Source organism: Pongo pygmaeus, chromosome 13 (genome assembly GCF_028885625.2).
Source record: "Pongo pygmaeus isolate AG05252 chromosome 13, NHGRI_mPonPyg2-v2.0_pri, whole genome shotgun sequence".
Lineage (NCBI taxonomy): Eukaryota > Metazoa > Chordata > Mammalia > Primates > Hominidae > Pongo > Pongo pygmaeus.
Genome location: NC_072386.2, coordinates 66,068,205 through 66,087,997, shown reverse-complemented (window position 1 = coordinate 66,087,997; position 19,793 = coordinate 66,068,205). Strand labels below are relative to the sequence as shown.

Sequence of the window (19,793 nt, the reverse complement as noted above, 5' to 3'; positions counted from 1 at the left end):
GCACCACCATGCCCAGCTAATTTTTGTATTTTTAGTAGAGATGGGGTTTCACCATGTTGGTCAGGCTGGTCTTGATCTCCTGACCTTGTGATCCACCCACCTCAACCTCCCAAAGTGCTGGGATTACAGGCATGAGTCACTGCACCTGGCAGGCATAGGCATTTTTAAAAGCTCCCCAGCTGATTCTAACGTGCAACCAAGTCTGGGACCAGGGAAGACTCCTCTTAGGTAGCTCTAAACAAGCTCTTGTGGATGAGCCACTTTCTGGACCCAGTCCCCAAGTCATCCCCTGTGAGTGCAGCTCATTCTCCCCTCTGGGTTTAGGTCCTAGCAACCATCAGGAAGGAGACAGGACAGGTGGGTGCAGGACCTCAGCCCCACACAGGGCAGGGGGACATGCAGGTTGCAACATCATAGTGAAAAGGACCAGAATCTGATGAGGACACACTGGAAGCATGGTACCACTGTAACCCAGGTTTCCTCCTCGCCTGTGGAGCAAACATAAATCAGGGAAATGTAGATTGATGTCACCTTCATTCATCACAGCTTCACAGCTTTAGTGAAACCTGGGAACTGGGGAATTTTTTGGTCACAAGGCAAACAAAGTCTTCAATTTAATTCCTTTAACTTCCTTGAAGATTATATTAACTAGTAGGTGAGGTTAAGACTTTTGAAAGTCATGTGGGTATTGAACTGAACTGCTCTTAGAACAAAATTCAGAGAGAAGGTGATGTGGGTCAGGAGCAGGAAGAGAGGCTGAGCCAAGAAGAGAGATTTGGGAGATGAGATACCTCAAAAGGTTTGTTAGTTTATTTATTTATTTATTTATTTATTTATTTATTTATTATTTTTTTATTTTTGAGACGGAATTTCACTCTTCTTGCCCAGGCTGGAGTGCAGTGGTGGGATCTTGGCTCACTGCAACTTCCGCCTCCCAGGTTCAAACGATTCTCCTGCCTCAGCCTCCCAAGTAGCTGGGATTACAGGTGCCCGCCACCAAGCCTGGCTAATTTTTTGTATTTTCAGTAGAGACGGGGTTTCACCATGTTGGCCAGGATGGTCTCGATCTCCTGACCTCAGATGATGTGCCCACCTCAGCCTCCCAAAGTGCTAGGATTACAGGCATGAGCCAATGTACCCAGCCTTGGTTTATTTTTAAGTGCAATCTTGATATCATGCTGTACAACTTCTCTCTTCTAGCTTCCTTCTAAAATCTTGAATAAATTTTATATTCCTCACTAATGCATTCATATTAGTGCAAGGAGAGTACTGTTTTCAAAGAATTCAAAGAGGAGAGAGCCATAAGAATATGAGTCACAATCTGAAGAAAGACGCACACAGCTTTTACCAACAACCGATTTACCTCCATCTCTACTAAGGAAATGCAGACAAAATTTTTGTTTTCATTTTTTCTTTTCCTTTTTAAAAACACAAATGAGGCCAGGCACGGTGGCTCACGCCTGTAATCCCAGCACTTTGGGAAGCCAAGTTGGGCAGATCACCTGAGGTCAGGAGTTTGAGACCAGCCTGGCCAACATGGCGAAGCCCCATCTCTACTAGAAATACCAAAATTAGCCTGGTGTGGTGCCACGCACCTGTAATCCAAGCTACAAGGGAGGCTGAGGTGGAGAGATCACTTGAACCTGGGAGGCGGAGGTTGCAGTGAGCTGGGATCAGGCCACTGCACTCCAGCCTGGGAGACAGAGTGAGACTCTGTCTCAAAAAAAAAAAAAAAAAAAGAAAAAGAAAAGAAAACACAGATTGCTGACTGCACATCAGAGTTTCTGATTTAGTAGGTGAGGAATTCTAACAAGTTCCCAGGTGATACTGAAGCTACTGGTCTGGGAACCACCCTTTCAGAACCACTGGCTTACAACACTCTCATAGAAATTATTTCCTACTTTCATGTTTTATCATGGTCTGTTCTTTGAAATGTTAGTAAGTCTGACGAGAAAAGAAAAGAGTGTTGTGGTCAAACGTGTAAGGGAAGTTAAGATTCTTTAGAGAAATCAAAACTTACTGCCCACACATACACGGTTTACTATCTATCAAGCTTGTCCAACCCAAGACCCGCAGTCTGCATGCAGCCCAGGAGGGCTTTCAATGAGGCCCAACACAAATTCATAAACTTTCTTAAAACATTATGAGTTTTTTGTTTTTTTTTTTCTCATTGGCTATCATTAGTGTTAGTGTACTTTATGTGTGGCCCAAGACAATTCTTCTTCCAATGTGGCCCAGGGAAGCCAAAAGATTGGAAAGCCCTGGTACATTTACCTGACTTTCTTATTTCAGGAAATTTTTACCCAGAAGGATGAAATGGCTGTAAACAAAAAATTAAATTCTAAGCTCCCCTAATCATCTGAATGAACCCCTCCTCTCAGTCAGGGGCATTCCAGAGTTAACCTGAAAAACTAATTCAAGTCATGATGGAAGAGAGGCTCACATATGCCTCATTATACCCCTTCAGCATTAACATCAACACAGACCTTCCAACACTATGTTGAATAGGAGTAGTGAGAGAGGGCATCCCTGTCTTGTGCCAGTTTTCAAAGGGAATGCTTCCAGTTTTTGCCCATTCAGTATGATATTGGCTGTGGGTTTGTCATAGATAGCTCTTATTATTTTGAGATATGTCCCATCAATACCTAATTTATTGAGAGTTTTTAGCATGAAAGTTGTTGAATTTTTTCAAAGGCCTTTTCTGCATCTATTGAGATAATCATGTGGTTTTTGTCTTTGGTTCTGTTTATATGCTGGATTACATTTATTGATTTGCATATATTGAACCAGCCTTGCATCCCAAGGATGAAGCCCACTTGATCATAGTGGATAAGCTTTTTGATGTGCTGCTGGATTAAGAATCAATATCGTGAAAATGGCCATACTGCCCAAGGTAATTTATAGATTCAATGCCATCCCCATCAAGCTGCCAATGACTTTCTTCACAGAATTGGAAAAAACTACTTTAAAGTTCATATGGAACCAAAAAAGAGCCCGCATTGCCAAGTCAATCCTAAGCCAAAAGAACAAAGCTGGAGGCATCACGCTACCTGACTTCAAACTACACTACAAGGCTACAGTAACCAAAACAGCATGGTACTGGTACCAAAACAGAGATATAGATCAATGGAACAGAACAGAGCCCTCAGAAATAACGCCGCATATCTACAACTATCTGATCTTTGACAAACCTGAGAAAAACAAGCTATGGGGAAAGGATTCCCTATTTAATAAATGGTGCTGGGAAAACTGGCTAGCCATATGTAGAAAGCTGAAACTGGATCCCTTCCTTACACCTTATACGAAAATTAATTCAAGAGTGATTAAAGACTTAAACATTAGACCAAAAACCATAAAAACCCTAGAAGAAAACCTAGGCGTTACCATTCAGGACATAGGCATGGGCAAGGACTTTATGTCTAAAACACCAAAAACAATGGCAACAGAAGCCAAAATTGACAAATGGGATCTAATTAAACTAAAGAGCTTCTGCACAGCAAAAGAAACTACCATCAGAGTGAACAGGCAACCTACAAAATGGGAGAAAATTTTCGCAACCTACTCATCTGACAAAGGGCTAATATCCAGAATCTACAATGAACTCCAACAAATTTACAAGAAAAAAACAAACAATCCCATCAAAAAGTGGGCAAAGGATATGAACAGACACTTCTCAAAAGAAGACATTTATGCAGCCAAAAGACAGAAGAAAAAATGCTCACCATCACTGGCCATCAGATAAATGCAAATCAAAACCACAATGAGATACCATCTCACACCAGTTAGAATGGCAATCATTAAAAAGTCAGGAAACAACAAGCGCTAGAGAGGATGTGGAGAAATAGGAACACTTTTACACTGTTGGTGGGACTGTAAACTAGTTCAACCACTGTGGAAGTCAGTGTGGCGATTCCTCAGGGATCTAGAACTAGAAATACCATTTGACCCAGCCATCCCATTACTCGGTATATACCCAAAGGACTATAAATCATGCTGCTATAAAGACACATGCACACATATGTTTATTGCGGCACTATTCACAATAGCAAAGACTTGGAACCAACCCAGATGTCCAACAATGATAGACTGGATTAAGAAAATGTGGCACATATACACCATGGAATACTATGCAGCCATAAAAAATGATGAGTTCATGTCCTTTGTAGGGACATGGATGAAATTGGAAATCATCATTCTCAGTAAACTATGGCAAGGACAAAAAACCAAACACCACATGTTCTCACTCATAGATGGGAATTGAACAATGAGAACACATGGACACAGGAAGGGGAACATCACACTCTGGGGACTGTTGTGGGGTGGGGGGAGGGGGGAGGGATAGCATTAGGAGATATACCTAATGCTAAATGATGAGTTAATGGGTGCAGCACACCAGCATGGCACATGTATACATATGTAACTAACCTGCACATTGTGCACATGTACCCTAAAACTTAAAGTATAATTAAAAAAAAAAAAAACAGACCTTAAGTCTGATAAGAAATATTTACAGTCTACTCTCTCCAAAGCCTGCTACTGAGAAGCTTCAACTGCCTGATAAGGCCTTAGTCTCCACAACACCTTATTATAACCCAGACATTCATGTCTCCTTTCTACTGATAACTCTTTCAATCAGTTACCAACCAGAAAAATTTTAAATCTACCTATGACCTGGAAGCCACCCCCCACACCTCCCTTTGAGTTGTCCTGACTTTCCAGATCCAACCCACGTAAATATTACATGTATTGATTGATGCTTTATGTCTCCCTAAAATGTATAAAAGCAAGATGTACCCCAACCACCTTGGGCACATGTCATCAGGACCTCCTGAGGCTGTGTGACAGGCATGTCCTTAACCTTGGCAAAATAAAGTCTCTAAATTGCTTGAGACCTGTCTCAGATACTTTTGGGTTCAAATGGACAAAAATTTTATTTGTTCTAGGAACTTTCTGAAAATCCATTAGTCCAAACACTAGACTACTTTTTATCCTCATTAAAGTAAGTACCACTTTCCAAGGAAAATAGATATAATCAAAAGATCATTTACTCTTTAAGACATGCTTGGGAACTCTCACCTTGCTGTGTCCACCAATGCTAAACCATTGTTGTCCAATCCTAATCATACTTGTCCAATCCTAATCAAGCTCTATATCAAAATAGCCACCTTACTCCAGATTCCAAAAACCTAATAAATATTCTGCTTTGCCCTCACCCTTCCAAGAAGCCAGTAAGACTCTTGTTATGAAAATGATCTTGTTACCAGAAAGGGGTCCTGATCCACACCCCAAGAGATGGTTCTTGGATCTCACAAAAGAAAGAATTCAGGGCGAGTCCATAGAGTAAAGTGAAAGCAAGTATAGTAGAAAAGTAAGGGACTAAAGAATGGCTACTCTATAGACAGAGCATCCCTAAGGGTTGCTGGTTGCCCATTTTTATGGTTATTCCTTGATGATATGCTAAACAACGGGTGGATTATACATGCCTCCCCTTTTTAGACCATATAAGGTAACTTCCTGACATTGCCATGGCATTTGTAAACTGTCATGGCGCTGGTGGGAGCGTAGCAGTGAGGATGATCAGAGGTCACTCTCATTGCCATCTTGGTTTTGGTGGGGTTTGGCCGGCTTCTTTACTGCACACTGTTTTATCAGCAAGATCTTCATGTCCTGTATCTAAGTGCCGACCTCCTAGCTCGTCCTGTGGCTTAGAATGCTGAACCGTCTGGGAATGCAGCCCAGTAGGTTTCAGCCTTATTTTACCCAGCTCCTATTCAAGATGGAGTTGCTCTTGTTCACATGTCTCTGACAATCTCTCTGTCTCTCTTTTTTTTCCCATATATTTATTTATTTTTCTTTTTTTATTATTATTATACTTTAAGTTCTAGGGTACATGTGCACAATGTGCAGGTTTGCTACATATGTATACATGTGCCATGTTGGTGTGCTGCACCTGTTAACTTGTCATTTACATTAGGTATATCTCCTAATGCTATCCCTTCCCCCTCCCCACACCCCATGACAGGCCCTGGTGTGTGATGTTCCCCACCCTGTGTCCAAGTGTTCTCATTGTTCAGTTCCCACCTATGAGTGAGAACATGCAGTGTTTGGTTTTCTGTCTGACAATCTCTCTTACCTCAACAAGCACTGAACTAAGCCTGGTGGTATCCATCCATTTTGAGAGAGTCAGCATTCAACCATCCATTGCCTTTACTTCCTATATTAGGTTAGGTTACTCCTATTAATTCCTGTCTTACTCACAGCTTGTGCCTGGAAAACAGTAGGCATTCAATAAATCAATAAATGTTATTTGAGTAAATGGACGAAATTTTCAGTTTTTAATATGCTATTGTGCCTTTTTTTTTTTTTTTTTTTTGAGATGGAGTCTTACTCTGTCGCACAGGCTGGAGTGCAGTGGTGCGATCTCAGCTCACTGCAACCTTCACCTCCCAGGGTCAAGTGATTCTTTTGCCTCAGCCTCTGGAGTAACTGGAATTACAAGCAGGCACATGCCACCATGCCCTGCTAATTTTTGTATTTTTAGCAGAGATGGGCTTTCACCATATTGGCCAGGCTGATCTCGAACTCCTGATCTCAAGTGATCTGTCTGCCTCTGCCTCCCAAGGCATTGTGACTTTCTAAGCAGGGAAATGGTGTAATTTTCCCCAAATTCCCACCACTTGTGGAAGGTATGCTCCTCAAACATCCTTTGGACAACCCTATCCTAATTTGTTACACAGATGTTTTCTTAAAAGATGGAGGCCAAGGTAGGTGGATCACCTGAGGTCAGGAGTTCAAGACCATCCTGGGCAACATGGTGAAACCCCATATCTACTAAAAACACAAAAATTAGCCAGGGATGGTGGCACATGCCTGTAATCCCAGCTACTGGGGAGGCTGAGGTGGGAGAATTGAACCCAGGAGGCAGAGGTTGTAGTGAGCCGAGATCATGCCACTGCACTCCAGCCTGGGTGACAGAGCAAGATTCTGTCTCAAAAAAAAAAAAAAAAAGATATGGGAACTACTGCTTAGCACTCTGTCATTCTTACTAAAGGAAGTGCTCTAGGATTGAATGTACCAATAAATTTAAGACCCTTCACTGTGTGAAAACCCTAATCTTAGGACTCTTTTCCACTCAAGATTATGGTCTTTATTATGGACCAAATTGTGTCCCTCCCCAAATTCATATGTTGAAGTCCCAACCTCTGATGTGACTATATTTGGAGATAGGGCTTTAAGAATGTAATTAACATTAAATGAGGTCATAAAGCTGGGACCTTAATACAATAGGACCAGTGTCCTTGTAAGAAGAGTAAAAGACACCTAAGAACTCTTTCTCTCTGTTTGTGGGTGCACACAAGAGGACAGACACAGTGAGAAGATGGCCATCAACAAACCAGAAAGAGAAGCCTCACCAGAAACCAACCTTGCTGGCACCTTATTCTTGGATTGCTAGCCTCCAGAACTGTGAAGAAATAAATTCTGTTTTAGCCACACAGTCTGTGGTATCTTGTTATGGTAGTGGGAGCTGACTAATTCAGTCTTCCTGAGGCTGAATTTGGGACCAGTGAGTTATCAGGGGAACTTGCCCCCAAAATTTCAATGTAGGTTCTTTCTATTTTCCATAATTGTCGGCCAGTCTGAGAAATAAAGAGAAAGACTACAAAGAGAGGAATTTTACAGCTGGGCCACCAGGGGTGACATCACGTAACAGTAGGTCCATGATGCCCACCTGAGCCGCAAAACCAGCACGTTTTCATTAGGGATTTTAAAAGGGGAGGGGCTGTATGAACAGGGAGTAGGTCACAAAGATCACATGCTTCAAAGGGCAAAAGGGAGAACAAAGATCACATGCTTCTGAGGAAACAGGGCAAGGACAAAAGCAAAGATCACAAGGCAAAGGTCAAAATTAGAATTACTGATGAGGGTCTATGTTCAGCTGTGCACGTATTGTCTTGATAAACATCTTAAACAACAGAAAACATGGTTTGAGAGCAGAGAAGTGGTCTGACCTCAAATTTACCAGGGCAGGATTTTTTCCCCACCCTAATAAGCCTGAGGGTACTGCAGGAGACCAGGGCGTATTTCAGTCCCTATCTCAACCACATAAGACAGACACTCCCAGAGTGGCCATTTATAGACCTCTCCCCAGGAATGCAATTCTTTTCCTAAGGTCTTAATATTATATTCCTTGCTAGGAAAAGAATTTAGCGCTATCTCTCTTATTTGCAAATCCATTTATAGGCTCTCTGCAAGAAGAAAAATATAGCTCTTTTTGCCCCACCCCACAGGCAGTCAGACCTTATGGTTGTCTTCCCTTGTTCCCTAAAATCGCTGTTATTCTGTTTGTTTTCAAGGTGCACTGATTTCATATTGTTCAAACACACATGTTTTACAATCAGATTTCATGTTGTTCAAACACACGTTTTACAATCAATTTTTACAGTTAACGTAATCATCACAGGGTCCTGAGGTGACGTATATCCTCAGCTTACAAAGATAACAGGATTAAGAGATTAAAGACAGACATAAGAAATTATAGAAGTATTACTAGGGAAGTGATAAATGTCCATGAAATCTTCACAATTTATGTTCCTCTGCCATGGCTCCAGACAGTCCCTCCATTTGGGGTCCCTGACTTCCCACAATAGTGAGTCCTGAACATGACCTATGGCTCAGAGAGCTCTCTCTAGCCTATCTATCCTGGTGTCATAGCTGCTGTTGATGATGATAATCATACTACATTAGTCCCCCTTTATCCACAAGGGATACATTCCAAGACCCCCAGTGGATACTCAAAATCCTTAATAGTACTGAACCCTGTAAGTGCTATGCTTTTTCCTATGCATAATGTGAAAATAAAATGTAAAAGCTGTTGAAATCCCCCAAACACTATAAGCCTTGAGAGAGATGTGACTCTGATCTGAGTCATATAGCGTGTAGTTGTAACTTCTACTTCTTAGATTATAGATTAAGTGAACCCAAGAATAAGGAGGAACTGCTGTATTATTTTTACATAACTTTGAATTTTACAGAGCTCTTTCACAGGCATCAGCTCAGTGGCACTTTGCAACAACTGAGGGATATGAGGAGTTTCACTGAAGGACAACAAACTGAGGGCTGAAGTCACAGCCACTAGAAAGTGGAAGGGTCAGAATCCCGTGTTGTCTTAAATCCATCACACAGCATACTATCTGGTACTGATGCAGGATTTTTCTCAGCCACCTTGCCAGCAGGAAACCTCCAGCCGGTGACACCCCTGCCAAGGCTTCCCTCAGCCCAGGGCCCCCCTCAAGAGGCACCCTGCTCACTCAGCCTGCCAAACTGTGCCTGGCTTGCACTCCAGCGTGGATCCTGTGGCCACCACAACTGCAGTGCTCAGCCCCTGGCAGGAGGGGGTGTGTGGGCAAGTGAGTCCAGGGTCTGGCTGCCCTCTCCAAAGGCCAGCACAGGAGCAGTCTACATGTGCGGCTACTGGCTGGCCCAGGCATGTGGCAAGTGACTCCCATGGTAGACTCCAGCATACAGATGAGGGGTACGCCGTGGCACACAAACAGCAAAACCTGCAACCCCAAAGCCCCAGAGGGGGTGTTACAGTGTGCTAACAGCTGTTTTAGTCCCTCCACAGCCTGATGAACAGGGGCACGTTAACAGTTCTGTCAGTCCCGTTGCCCCAGTCCAGCCCACGGGTTTGGGGCTGACCTGGCCCTGCTGCTTTCCGTTACATGGGGCAACTGCTGAGCTCCGAAGAGGGGGCAGGGCAGAGGGCTACAGTGTTACTGTTGTCTTTGTTCCTGCATTCGGAGGGGTCCCGAGTTCTTGGTCCGCATCCAAGAAGAATGAGATTATGCTGACTATTGAAGGGTGAGGAGGGCAGAGAAGAGTTTCATTGAGTGATGAAACAGCTAATGAAACAGCTCTCAGTGGAGAGGGGACACAAGGGTGGTCTCCCACTTGGTCGGGTGGTCTCTCTCTCAGTGTGGCTGGGTCTGGGGCTTTTGTGGGCTCAGAAGGCGGGAGTGCATGCTAATTGGTTTGTGAGTATCCAAAAAAGCCTAAAACAAAGGCACCGTTCAAAGGTGAGCATGATTGTAAAAAAACAATTAGGAAAGAGTAGGTATATATAAAATAGGTGAAGGGTGAGGATCAATCAGAGGAAAGCATGCCAAATAGAAAGAGATTCTCAATCCAGTTCCTATGTTTATGCAAGACTTTTAGCTTGGCTTTCAGGCTTTAAACTGCCTTTGGCTTGAAGGTAGGGTTTTACCAGGGACCCACCCTCCCCATCTGCCAGTCATTTGACTGCCTCCTGCCGCTATCAGTACGTGAAAGACAATATTAAACTAAGGAGGGGCACAGTGGAGCATGCCTGTAATCCCAGCAATTTGGGAGGCCCAGGCAGGCGGATCACCTAGGCTCAGGAGTTCTCAACCAGCCTGGGCAACATGACGAAACCCTGTCTCTATAAAAAATACAAAAATTAGCCAGACATGGTGATGCGTGCCCGTAGTCCCTGCTACTCTGGAGGCTGAGGTGGGACCACTTGAGCCTAGAAGGTTGAGACTGCAGTGAGCCATGATTACACCACTGCACTTGAGCCTGGGCAACAGAGTGAAACCCTGTCTTGAAAAAACAAAAAACAAACAAATATATTAAACTAGATATTAGACATTTTAAGACTCAATTGCCCATATTTTCACTAGACAATTTTAATTTGGATTGCCTACATTTTTTTGGACTAGATGTAATATATTTTATGTAATATACTAAATGTAATATATTTATGTCACCCAATAAAAAATTTGGTCTTTGTCTCATGTTTTTGGCAAGGAGCTTCTAAAACCCTTGGAATTTCTTTCCTTTTTTTTCTTTTTCTTGAGACAGAATTTTGCTCTGTTGCCCAGGCTGGAGTGCAGTGGTGCAATCTCAGCTTGCTGCAACCTCTGCCTCGTGGGTTTAAGCGATTCTTCTGCCTCAGGCTCTCAAGAAGCTGGGATTATAGGTGCCCACCACCACACCCGGCTAATTTTTGCATTTTTAGTAGAGATGGGGTTTCACCATGCTGGCCAGGCTGGTCTCAAACTCCTGACCTCAATTGATCCTTCCACCTCGGCCTCACAAAGTGCAGGAATTACAGGCATGAGCCAACGTGCCTGGCCTGGAATTTCTTAAGGGATAGGAGTCTTTGTTGTGCTAATGAGGTGTTAATGGCAGGCTCTTGGATGGCTACAGCTAGGGGGCTGGTCACTGGAAAGATCAACCGCTTAATTTGAGGGTTGGCACTTTGATATCAGCCTGACCTCCCGACTTCCAAAGAGGCGACTGGGGCTGGAGATTGAGTTCAATCAAGTGGACAGTGATTAAATCAATCACGCCTAGATAATGAAACCCCAATAAAAGACTCTGGTCACGGAGGCTCAGTGGGACTTCCAGGTTGGTGAACACATTGATGTGCTAGGAGGGTGATGTTTACTGATTTCAAGAGGAGAGAGCAAGAAAGCTCTGTGTTCCCTCCCAGAATTCACCCTATGCGTAACTTCTATAATAAAATTATAATCATAAGTATAGCACTTTCCTGAGTTCTGTGAGTTGTCCTAGCAAGTTACTGAAACTGAGTGGATCATGGGACCCCCAAATCTGTAGCGAGTAGGTCAGAGTATGGATGACCTGGGGTCCCTGAGAAGGGCTGGCATCTGACGTGAGGGCAGTCTTGTGGAGGACTGAGCCTTACCTTGTGGAGTCTAATGCTAACTCCATGTGGTTAGTGTCAGAACTAAATTTCAGTGCACCTAGTTATTGTTAGCCCAGTTGGGGATTTTGCCAGGACGTTTTAACGTATTCATTTACTTTCCTCCCTCTGTAATAGATGTTCATTTTAGAAAATTTAGATATGAGAAAATAAAAATCATCTGTAACTCCACTACCCAAATTGAACTACTCCAATATATACTCTTTCATTCTTTTTCCTGTGTATGTGTGTGCATGTTACTTTAAGAGATGAGGCCGGGTACAGTGGCTCATGCCTGTAATCCCGGCACTTTGGGAGGCCAAGGCGGGTGGATTGCTTGAGGTCAGGAGTTCGAGACCAGCCTGGCCAACATGGTGAAACCCTATCTGTACTAAAACTACAAAAATTAGCTGGGTGTGGTTTGGTGGATACCTGTATTCCCAGTTACTCAGGGGGCTGAGGCACAAGAATCACTTGAGCCTGGGAGGCGGAGGTTGCAGTGAGCTGAGATTGCACCACTGCACTTCAGCCTGGGCCATTGAGTAAGACTTGGTCTCAAAAAAAAAGAGGGCTGACCAGTTGCAGTGGCTGATTCTTGTAATCCCAGCACTTTGGGAGACCAAGGAAGGAGGATGGCTTGAGCTCAGGAGTTCATAACCAGCCTAGGCAACATAGTGAGACCTCATTTCTACCAAAATAAAAAAAAAAAAGTCAGTCGAACATGGTGGCAAGCACGCTTAGTCCCAGTTACTGAGGAGGCTGAGGTGGAAGGATCACTTGAGCTCCCGAGGTCAAGGATGCAGACAGCCATGATCCCACTACTGCACTCCAGCCTGGGCAACAGAGTGAAACTCTGTTAAAAAAAAAAAATGAGTGTTCTGCCAATAATTATGTGAAAAGATATACAACCTTACTAATGACCGGAAAAATGCAAATTAAAATAGAAACAATAATGAGATTTTTTTAATCCTTCTCAGATTGGCAAAAAATTTAAAAGTCATGTAATACCAAGTGTTGTCAAGGGTGTAGGGAAATAGAACTTTCACCCACTGCCAGTATATAGTAGGTTGCAAAAAAACAGCCACATATTTCTCCCATTCCTGTATGCATAACGCTTTACAATATAATTTTGTCTCTTCTGCCACCAAAGGCTAGAGTATATTTATCTGCCCCTTCAATCTGAGTTTCGTCATGTGACTTGCTTTGGCTAATGGGACATTTGCAAATGTGATGAAAATAGAGGCTTGAGGCTGGGCGCGGTGGCTCACGCCTATAATCCCAGCACTTTGGGAGGCCGAGGCGGGTGGATCACAAGGTCAGGAGATCGAGACCATCCTGGCTAACATGGTGAAACCCCGTCTCTAATAAAAATACAAAAAATTAGCCAGGCGTGGTGTCGGGCGCCTGTAGTCCCAGCTACTCAAGAGGCTGAGGCAGGAGAATGGCGTGAACCCGGGAGGCGGAGCTTGCAGTGAGCCGAGATTGCACCACTGAACTCCAGCCTGGGAGACAGCGAGACTCCGTCTCAAAAAAAAAAAAAAAAGAAAGAAAGAAAGAAAACAGAGGCTTGAAAAGCTTCTATTCATTAGGGCTTGTACGTTCTTGCTGGCAAGAATCTTTCTGCTTGTATGTGAGCAAGCTGGACCTAGCCTCCTAAATGATGAGAGGCCATGTGGAGAGAGACTCCAGCTATTCCTCTTGCCCAGCTGTCACATATGAATAAGCTATCTTAGAAAATCCAGCCCCAGCCAAGATCACCAGCCCAGGAGAACAGGCTGCCAATCCAAAAAATCATGAGAAATAATAAATGTTGGTTTTTAGGGCACTGTATTAAGGAATGATTTGTTACACAGCAAAAACTACCTGATACACAATGGGAGTGTAAATTGATACAACCACTTTGCAAAGCATTGAGGCAATATCAAGTGTAGTTAAAGATGCATATACTCAATGCCTCAGCAATTCAAATCTTAAATATACACCTTGGATAAAATCTCACACATGTGCCCAAGGAAATAGGTACAAGAATGCTCATGGCAACCTTGTGCATGCTATAGGAATAAAATCAGAAAAAAAACGAACCAAGTGACTTATCAAAAGAAGAAGAGAAATGTATATTATAGTGTACTCATATAATGGAACATTATGTCACAATTAGAAGAAATATTGGGCAATATATTACCTGGGGGATGAAATAATCTGTTTACCAAACCCCTGTGACGAGCAGTTTATCTAAATATTAAGAACAAACCTGCACATGTATCCCTGAGCCTAAAATAAAAGCTATAATAATAAAAAAAAGAGGCCTGGCGTGGTGGCTCACGCCTGTAATCCCAACACTTTGGGAGGCCAAGGCAGGCAGATCACCTGAGGTCAGGAGTTTGAGACCAGCCTGACCAACATGGAGAAACCTCGTCTCTACTAAAAATACAAAATTGACTGGGTGTGGTGGTGCACGCCTGTAATCCCAGCTACTCAGGAGGCTGAGGCAGGAGAATCGCTTGAACCCAGGAGGCAGAGGTTGCAGTGAACTGAGATCATGCCATTGCACTCCAGCCTGGGCAACAAGAGCGAAACTCTGTCTCAAAAAAAAAAAAAAAAAAAAAAAAAAAAGAATAGGCAACAGCTACATTATTCAAAGTAAATGTATCTTGAAAATACAATGTTGAGTGAAGGGAATTTTGACAATGGTTACCTTTCAGAGGATGAAGATGGTGGTGGGAGGAAAATACCATTGGGGAGGGGCACGAAGATTATTTAACTGGATCTATAATGTTCTGTTTCTTTTTAAAAATAGAAGCCAAAAAAAGCAAATATGTCAAAATATTAACATTTTTAAAATCAGTGATAGGTATTCATATTATTCTCATTTATTTTGTGTATTTAAAATAGCTCATAAATTAAACAAATAACTTTATGCATATCTAATTGACCTGCCAAAATAGCAATTGTAATGATTACTTGGTATTTTAGCTTAAGGAGCCAACATTTCTCCATTTCTCTCTCTCTTTTTTTTTTAAAGTTTTTTTTTTTTTTGAGACGGACTCTCGCTCTTTCACCCAGGCCGGAGTGCAGTGGCACGATCTCAGCTCACTGCAAGCTCCGCCTCCCAGGCTCACGCCATTCTCCTGCCTCAGCCTCCTGAGTAGCTGGGACTACAGGCGCCAGCCATCATGCCCGGCTAATTTTTTGTATTTTTAGTAGAGATGGGGTTTCACCATGTTAGCCAGGATGGTCTCAATCTCCTGACCTCGTGATTCTCCCGCCTCGGCCTTTAATGTTTTTAATGTGTTTTTTGTTTGTTTGTTTGTTTTGTTTTGTTTTGTTTTTAAGATAGAGTCTTGCTCTGTTGCCCAGTCTGGATTACAGTGGCGTGATCTTGGCTCACTGCAACTTCCACCTCCCGGGTTCAAGCAATTCTCATTCCACAGCCTCCCAACTATCTGGGACTGCAGGTGTGTGCTACCATGCTAACTTTTGTGCTTTTAGTAGAGATGGGGTTTCACCATGTTGGCCAGGGTGGTCTCGAACTCCTGGCCTCAAGTGATCTGCCCACTTTTGCCTCCTAAAGTGCTGGGATTACATGCCAAGAGCTAACATTTCCTAAACTAATCCTTTTAATTTTTATTATCAGGAAATTTATAATTTTTCACATGTATAAACTATGCTGTAATAAACATCTTTGACAACATTGATATTTCTATATCATTCATTCTCAAAAGTATAACTGATATGTCAAAGTGTATTCACTTTCTAAGGTTAATATTTATTGTCAAGTTTTCTTCAGAAGGTAATAACAATTTATACCCCTGTCAGAAGTATATTACCCCTGGCCAAGCATGGTGGCTCACGCCTGTAATACCAGCACTTTGGGAGGCTGAGGCGGGCAGATCACTTGAGCCCAGGAGTTTGAGACCAGCCTGGGCAACTTGGTGAAACGCTGTCTCTACAAAAAAATACAATAATTAACTGAGCATGGGTGTGTAGCTGTAGTGACTGAGGTAGGAGGATTGCTTGAGCCCAGAACGTCAAGGCTGCAGTGAGCCAAGACTGTGCCACTACACTCCAGCCTGGGCAACACAGTGAGACCCTATATCAAAAAAAAAAAAAAAAGGTGTTGGCAAAATTAGTGTCTCCTGAGGACTCTGTCCTTATCTTGCAGATGGCTGTCTTCTCCCTGTGTCCTCAGATGGTCTTTTCTCTGTGTATGTGTGTGTTTAAATTTCTTTGTCATATAAGGATACCAGTCATTTTGGATTGGAGCCAAACCTAATGATCTCATTTTAACTAACACAGTCAATTCTGAGGAACTAGAGGTTAGGACTTTAACTTATGAATTTGGGGATGACACAACTCAGCCCATAACAACGAATATTTATTCTTGTTTTGTTTTGTTTTTTTAGATGGAATCTCACTCTTGTTGCCCAGGCTGAAGTGCAATGGTGTGATCTCAGCTCACTACAACCTCCGCCTCCCAGGTTCAAGCAATTCTTTTGCCTCAGCCCTACCCTCTGCCACCCCCGAGTAGCTGGGATTACAGGTGCCCGCCACCACGCCTGGCTGATTTTTCGTATTTTCAATAGAGATGGGGTTTCGCTATGTTGGCCAGGCTGGGCTTGAACTCCTGACCTCAGGTGATCCACCTGCCTTGGCCTCCCAAAGTGCTGGGATTACAGGCGTGAACCACCACTCCCAGCCTATTCTTAAATTTATTATCCAATTTAATTTTTCTTTTCTTTTTTTTGAGACACGATCTCTCTCTGTCACCCAATCTGGAGTGTAGTGGCATGATCACAGCTCCCTGCAGCCTTGACCTCTTGGGCTCAAGTGATCCTCCCACCTCAGCCTCCTGAGTAGCTGGGACTACAGGCATGCATCACCATGCCCGCCTAATTTTTGTATTTTTGCGAAGACAGGGCTTCGCCATGTTGCCCAGGCTGGTCTTGAACTGCTGGGCTCAAGCAATCCTCCTACATTGGCCTCCCAAAGGGCTAGAATGGAAACCACCATTGCAAAATTATAACAGAAAATTATTACAGTGAAAGAGATCTGACCTAACCAACTCCATCTTCCTTTTAACCTCCAAGCTGTCCTTGTTCATTCCTGAGCGCGGGACGAACTAACTTTGGGGGGAACTTAGTTTATTGTTTAATTTTGAAACAAAGATGATAACAGCCCTTTCCCAAAACAAACCTCCTCCCTGCCTCCGGACTAGGCTGCATTTGTAGGACTAACAAATTAGCCACAAGATTAGAAATTATGGTTTAGGAGTCATGCAGCTGGAGGCTACAAGATTCTGACCCTCCCCAAATTGCTCCTGGAGAGGCAATATCACTGTTGTAAAACCTAAGATCAGTGCTTGAGATATTTTGCAGACCCTGCACTTGATGGATCAGCTGGCACCACCCAGATCAATCAACTGGTTCATCTGATCTTGTGGCCCCCACTCAAAAACTGACTCAGCACAAGAGGACAGCTTCGACTCTATGATTTAATCTCTGACCCAACCAATCAGCACTCCTGACTCACCGGCCCTGACACACCAAATTGTCCTTAAAAACCCCCATCTCTAACTTTTCAGGGAGACTGATTTCAGTGATAATAAAACTCAGGTCTCCTATACAGCCAGCTCTGCATGAATTAAACTCTTTCTGTATTGCAATTCCCCTCTCTTGATAAATTGGCTTTGTCTAGGTAGCAGACAACATGAACCCACTGGGCTGTTACATAAGCTTGGTCGTCTATATTTTGAGTAAATAATAAGTATTTTAAAAATTAAATTAAGGCTGGGTGCAGTGGCTCACGACTGTAATCCCAGCACTTTGGGAGGCCGAGGTGGGTGGATCACCTGAGGTCAGGAGTTCAAGACCAGCCTAGCCAACATGGTGAAATCCTGTCTCTACTAAAAGTACAAAAATTAGACGGGCGTGTTGGCGGGCACCTTTAATCCCAGCTACTCAGGAGGCTGAGGCAGGAGAATCACTTGAACCTGGGAGGCGGAGGTTGCAGTGAGCCAAGATCGTGCCATTGCACTCCAGCCTGGGCAACAGAGCAAGACTCCGTCTGAAAAAATAAATTAAAATACTATTCCTTACTAGCTTTGGGTGACGTTTTTCATGTGAACTTTTTGTGATGGTTCAATGTCTTTTTTTTTTTTTTTTAGACGGAGTTTCGTTCTGTCGTCCAGGCTGGAGTGCAGTGGCACAATCTCAGCTCACTGCAAGCTCCACCTCCCGGGTTCACGCCATTCTCCTGCCTCAGTCTCCCAAGTAGCTGGGACTACAGGCGCGTGACACCACGCCTGGCTAATTTTTTGTATTTTTACTAGAAACGGGGTTTCACTGTGTTAGCCAGGATGGTCTCAATCTCCTGACCTCGTGATCCACCCGCCTTGGCCTCCCAAAGTGCTGGGATTACAGGTGTGAGCCACCACTCCCGGCCTCGATGTCCTTTTTTATTGAAAGTTCTAGACCAAGTACATTTGTGTTGATTTTAGTTACAAGATGGCTAATTTCATTTTTACTCTTTTCTGAGGTGCGGTGAATGAATCACCTTTGTCTTAACACCAATATGCAACTTTTGACCTTTCCATTTTGAATAGGGCACAAAAAGAGATTTAGTTATCTATCATCCAGTTTTATATTACTCAGAGTACTCTGTGAAACAGAAAGACTTTAAGGCCCAGGTCTTGTCTATCTATTTTTTTTTCTTTTTTTGAGATGAAAAAAGAGTTTATTTATTATAAATTTTTGGGCTACTCCAAGATCCAGCCTTACCTGAAGTCCGACACCAGTCCACATTAATTGCTGTGCTATTATCCATTTATTGCCTCTCAGTTCCAAATTCATTCATTACCTACTCTGGGAAAATGGACCTAGGTCTTTTAAATATCGTTCCTTTGCCTGTTGGCATAATGTCAAGCTGTGTCAGTAGTGGAAGCTGGAGAGGCACTACAGGTAGAGGCAACTTTTTTTCCCCTAGTTCAAATGTGCACCCGAGGCAGGCTCCTGCTGCACAGACTGCTTCCCCAGGACCCAGACCTTGATTCTAGGTTCTGCTTAGCTTTTGAAAAATGCAAGGACTTTTAAAGTGTTGAAATACTAGATACTTTTTATAAGATTAAACAAAATATTACAGTCTGATTTTTGCCTGTCTATGAGGATGGATATTCATTTCACTCTTCAATTCTTCCCCCACCTCTGCTGGCTTCTTAGCAACATCACAGTTCAGAAAATGTTTACATAGTCAATTGCTACACCTTTGATTCCAAGGCAAACCATTCTGTGTAATCTCTAGCATCTAGTGCTGAATGCAAGGTAGAAAGTAATATGTCAACAAATAGTTCTGATGTGGTCAATTTTACCGTGAACCAACTCTGTCAGGTTCAAGGAAAAGCAAGCCTTTGATCTAACGAATTATTTCAGATTATATTTAGAAATACCAACAACAAAAAGGATACTATCTCAATAAATTCCTTGCCATTCTACAGTAGAAATTTTAATGATGGCATCAAATCAATTCACTTCTATGGATTTCATCAAACTATGTCATAGCTTATATTATTCCTAGAAGAGTTGTTGAATCCCCATCTCATGGAAGCTTGAGAAAAAAAGTGTAACATCATCTGTTCCTTTCTCATTGCCGATCTGCAGGAAACATGCCATTTTGCAGTAAAAATTAAGTGATTCTTTTGTTCATTAAAATCTTGCCAAAACTGGTAACTGTGATGACTGACCTCTGTTTTAGTCTGTTTGTGCTTTTATAACAGAATCTATGAGACTGGATAATTTATAATAAACAGAAATGTATTGGCTTATAGTTTTGAAGACTAGGAAGTTCAAGGTCATGGGGCCAGCATCTTGCAAGGGCCTTCTTGCTGCATCATCCCATGGGGGAAAGGCAAAGGAGGGTGCAAGAGAGCAGGAGAATGAGCTCACAGTGTCAGCCTTTTTATAATTGGCATTAATTCATTCATGAGGTTGGAACTCTCATGACCAAAACACCTCCAATTACGCCCCACTTCCCAACAGCGTTGCATCATTAGGGATTAAGTTTCCAACACATGAAC

At 42.9% G+C, this 19,793-nt stretch overlaps 1 protein-coding gene across 10 annotated transcripts in view; it reads right to left on the bottom strand.

Moving 5' to 3' along the window:
- The window catches only part of GCNT1 (glucosaminyl (N-acetyl) transferase 1), a 118,230-nt gene that overhangs the window by 69,722 nt on the left and 28,715 nt on the right, over positions 1–19,793 (bottom strand). The gene's annotated exons all lie outside the window — the stretch shown is intronic.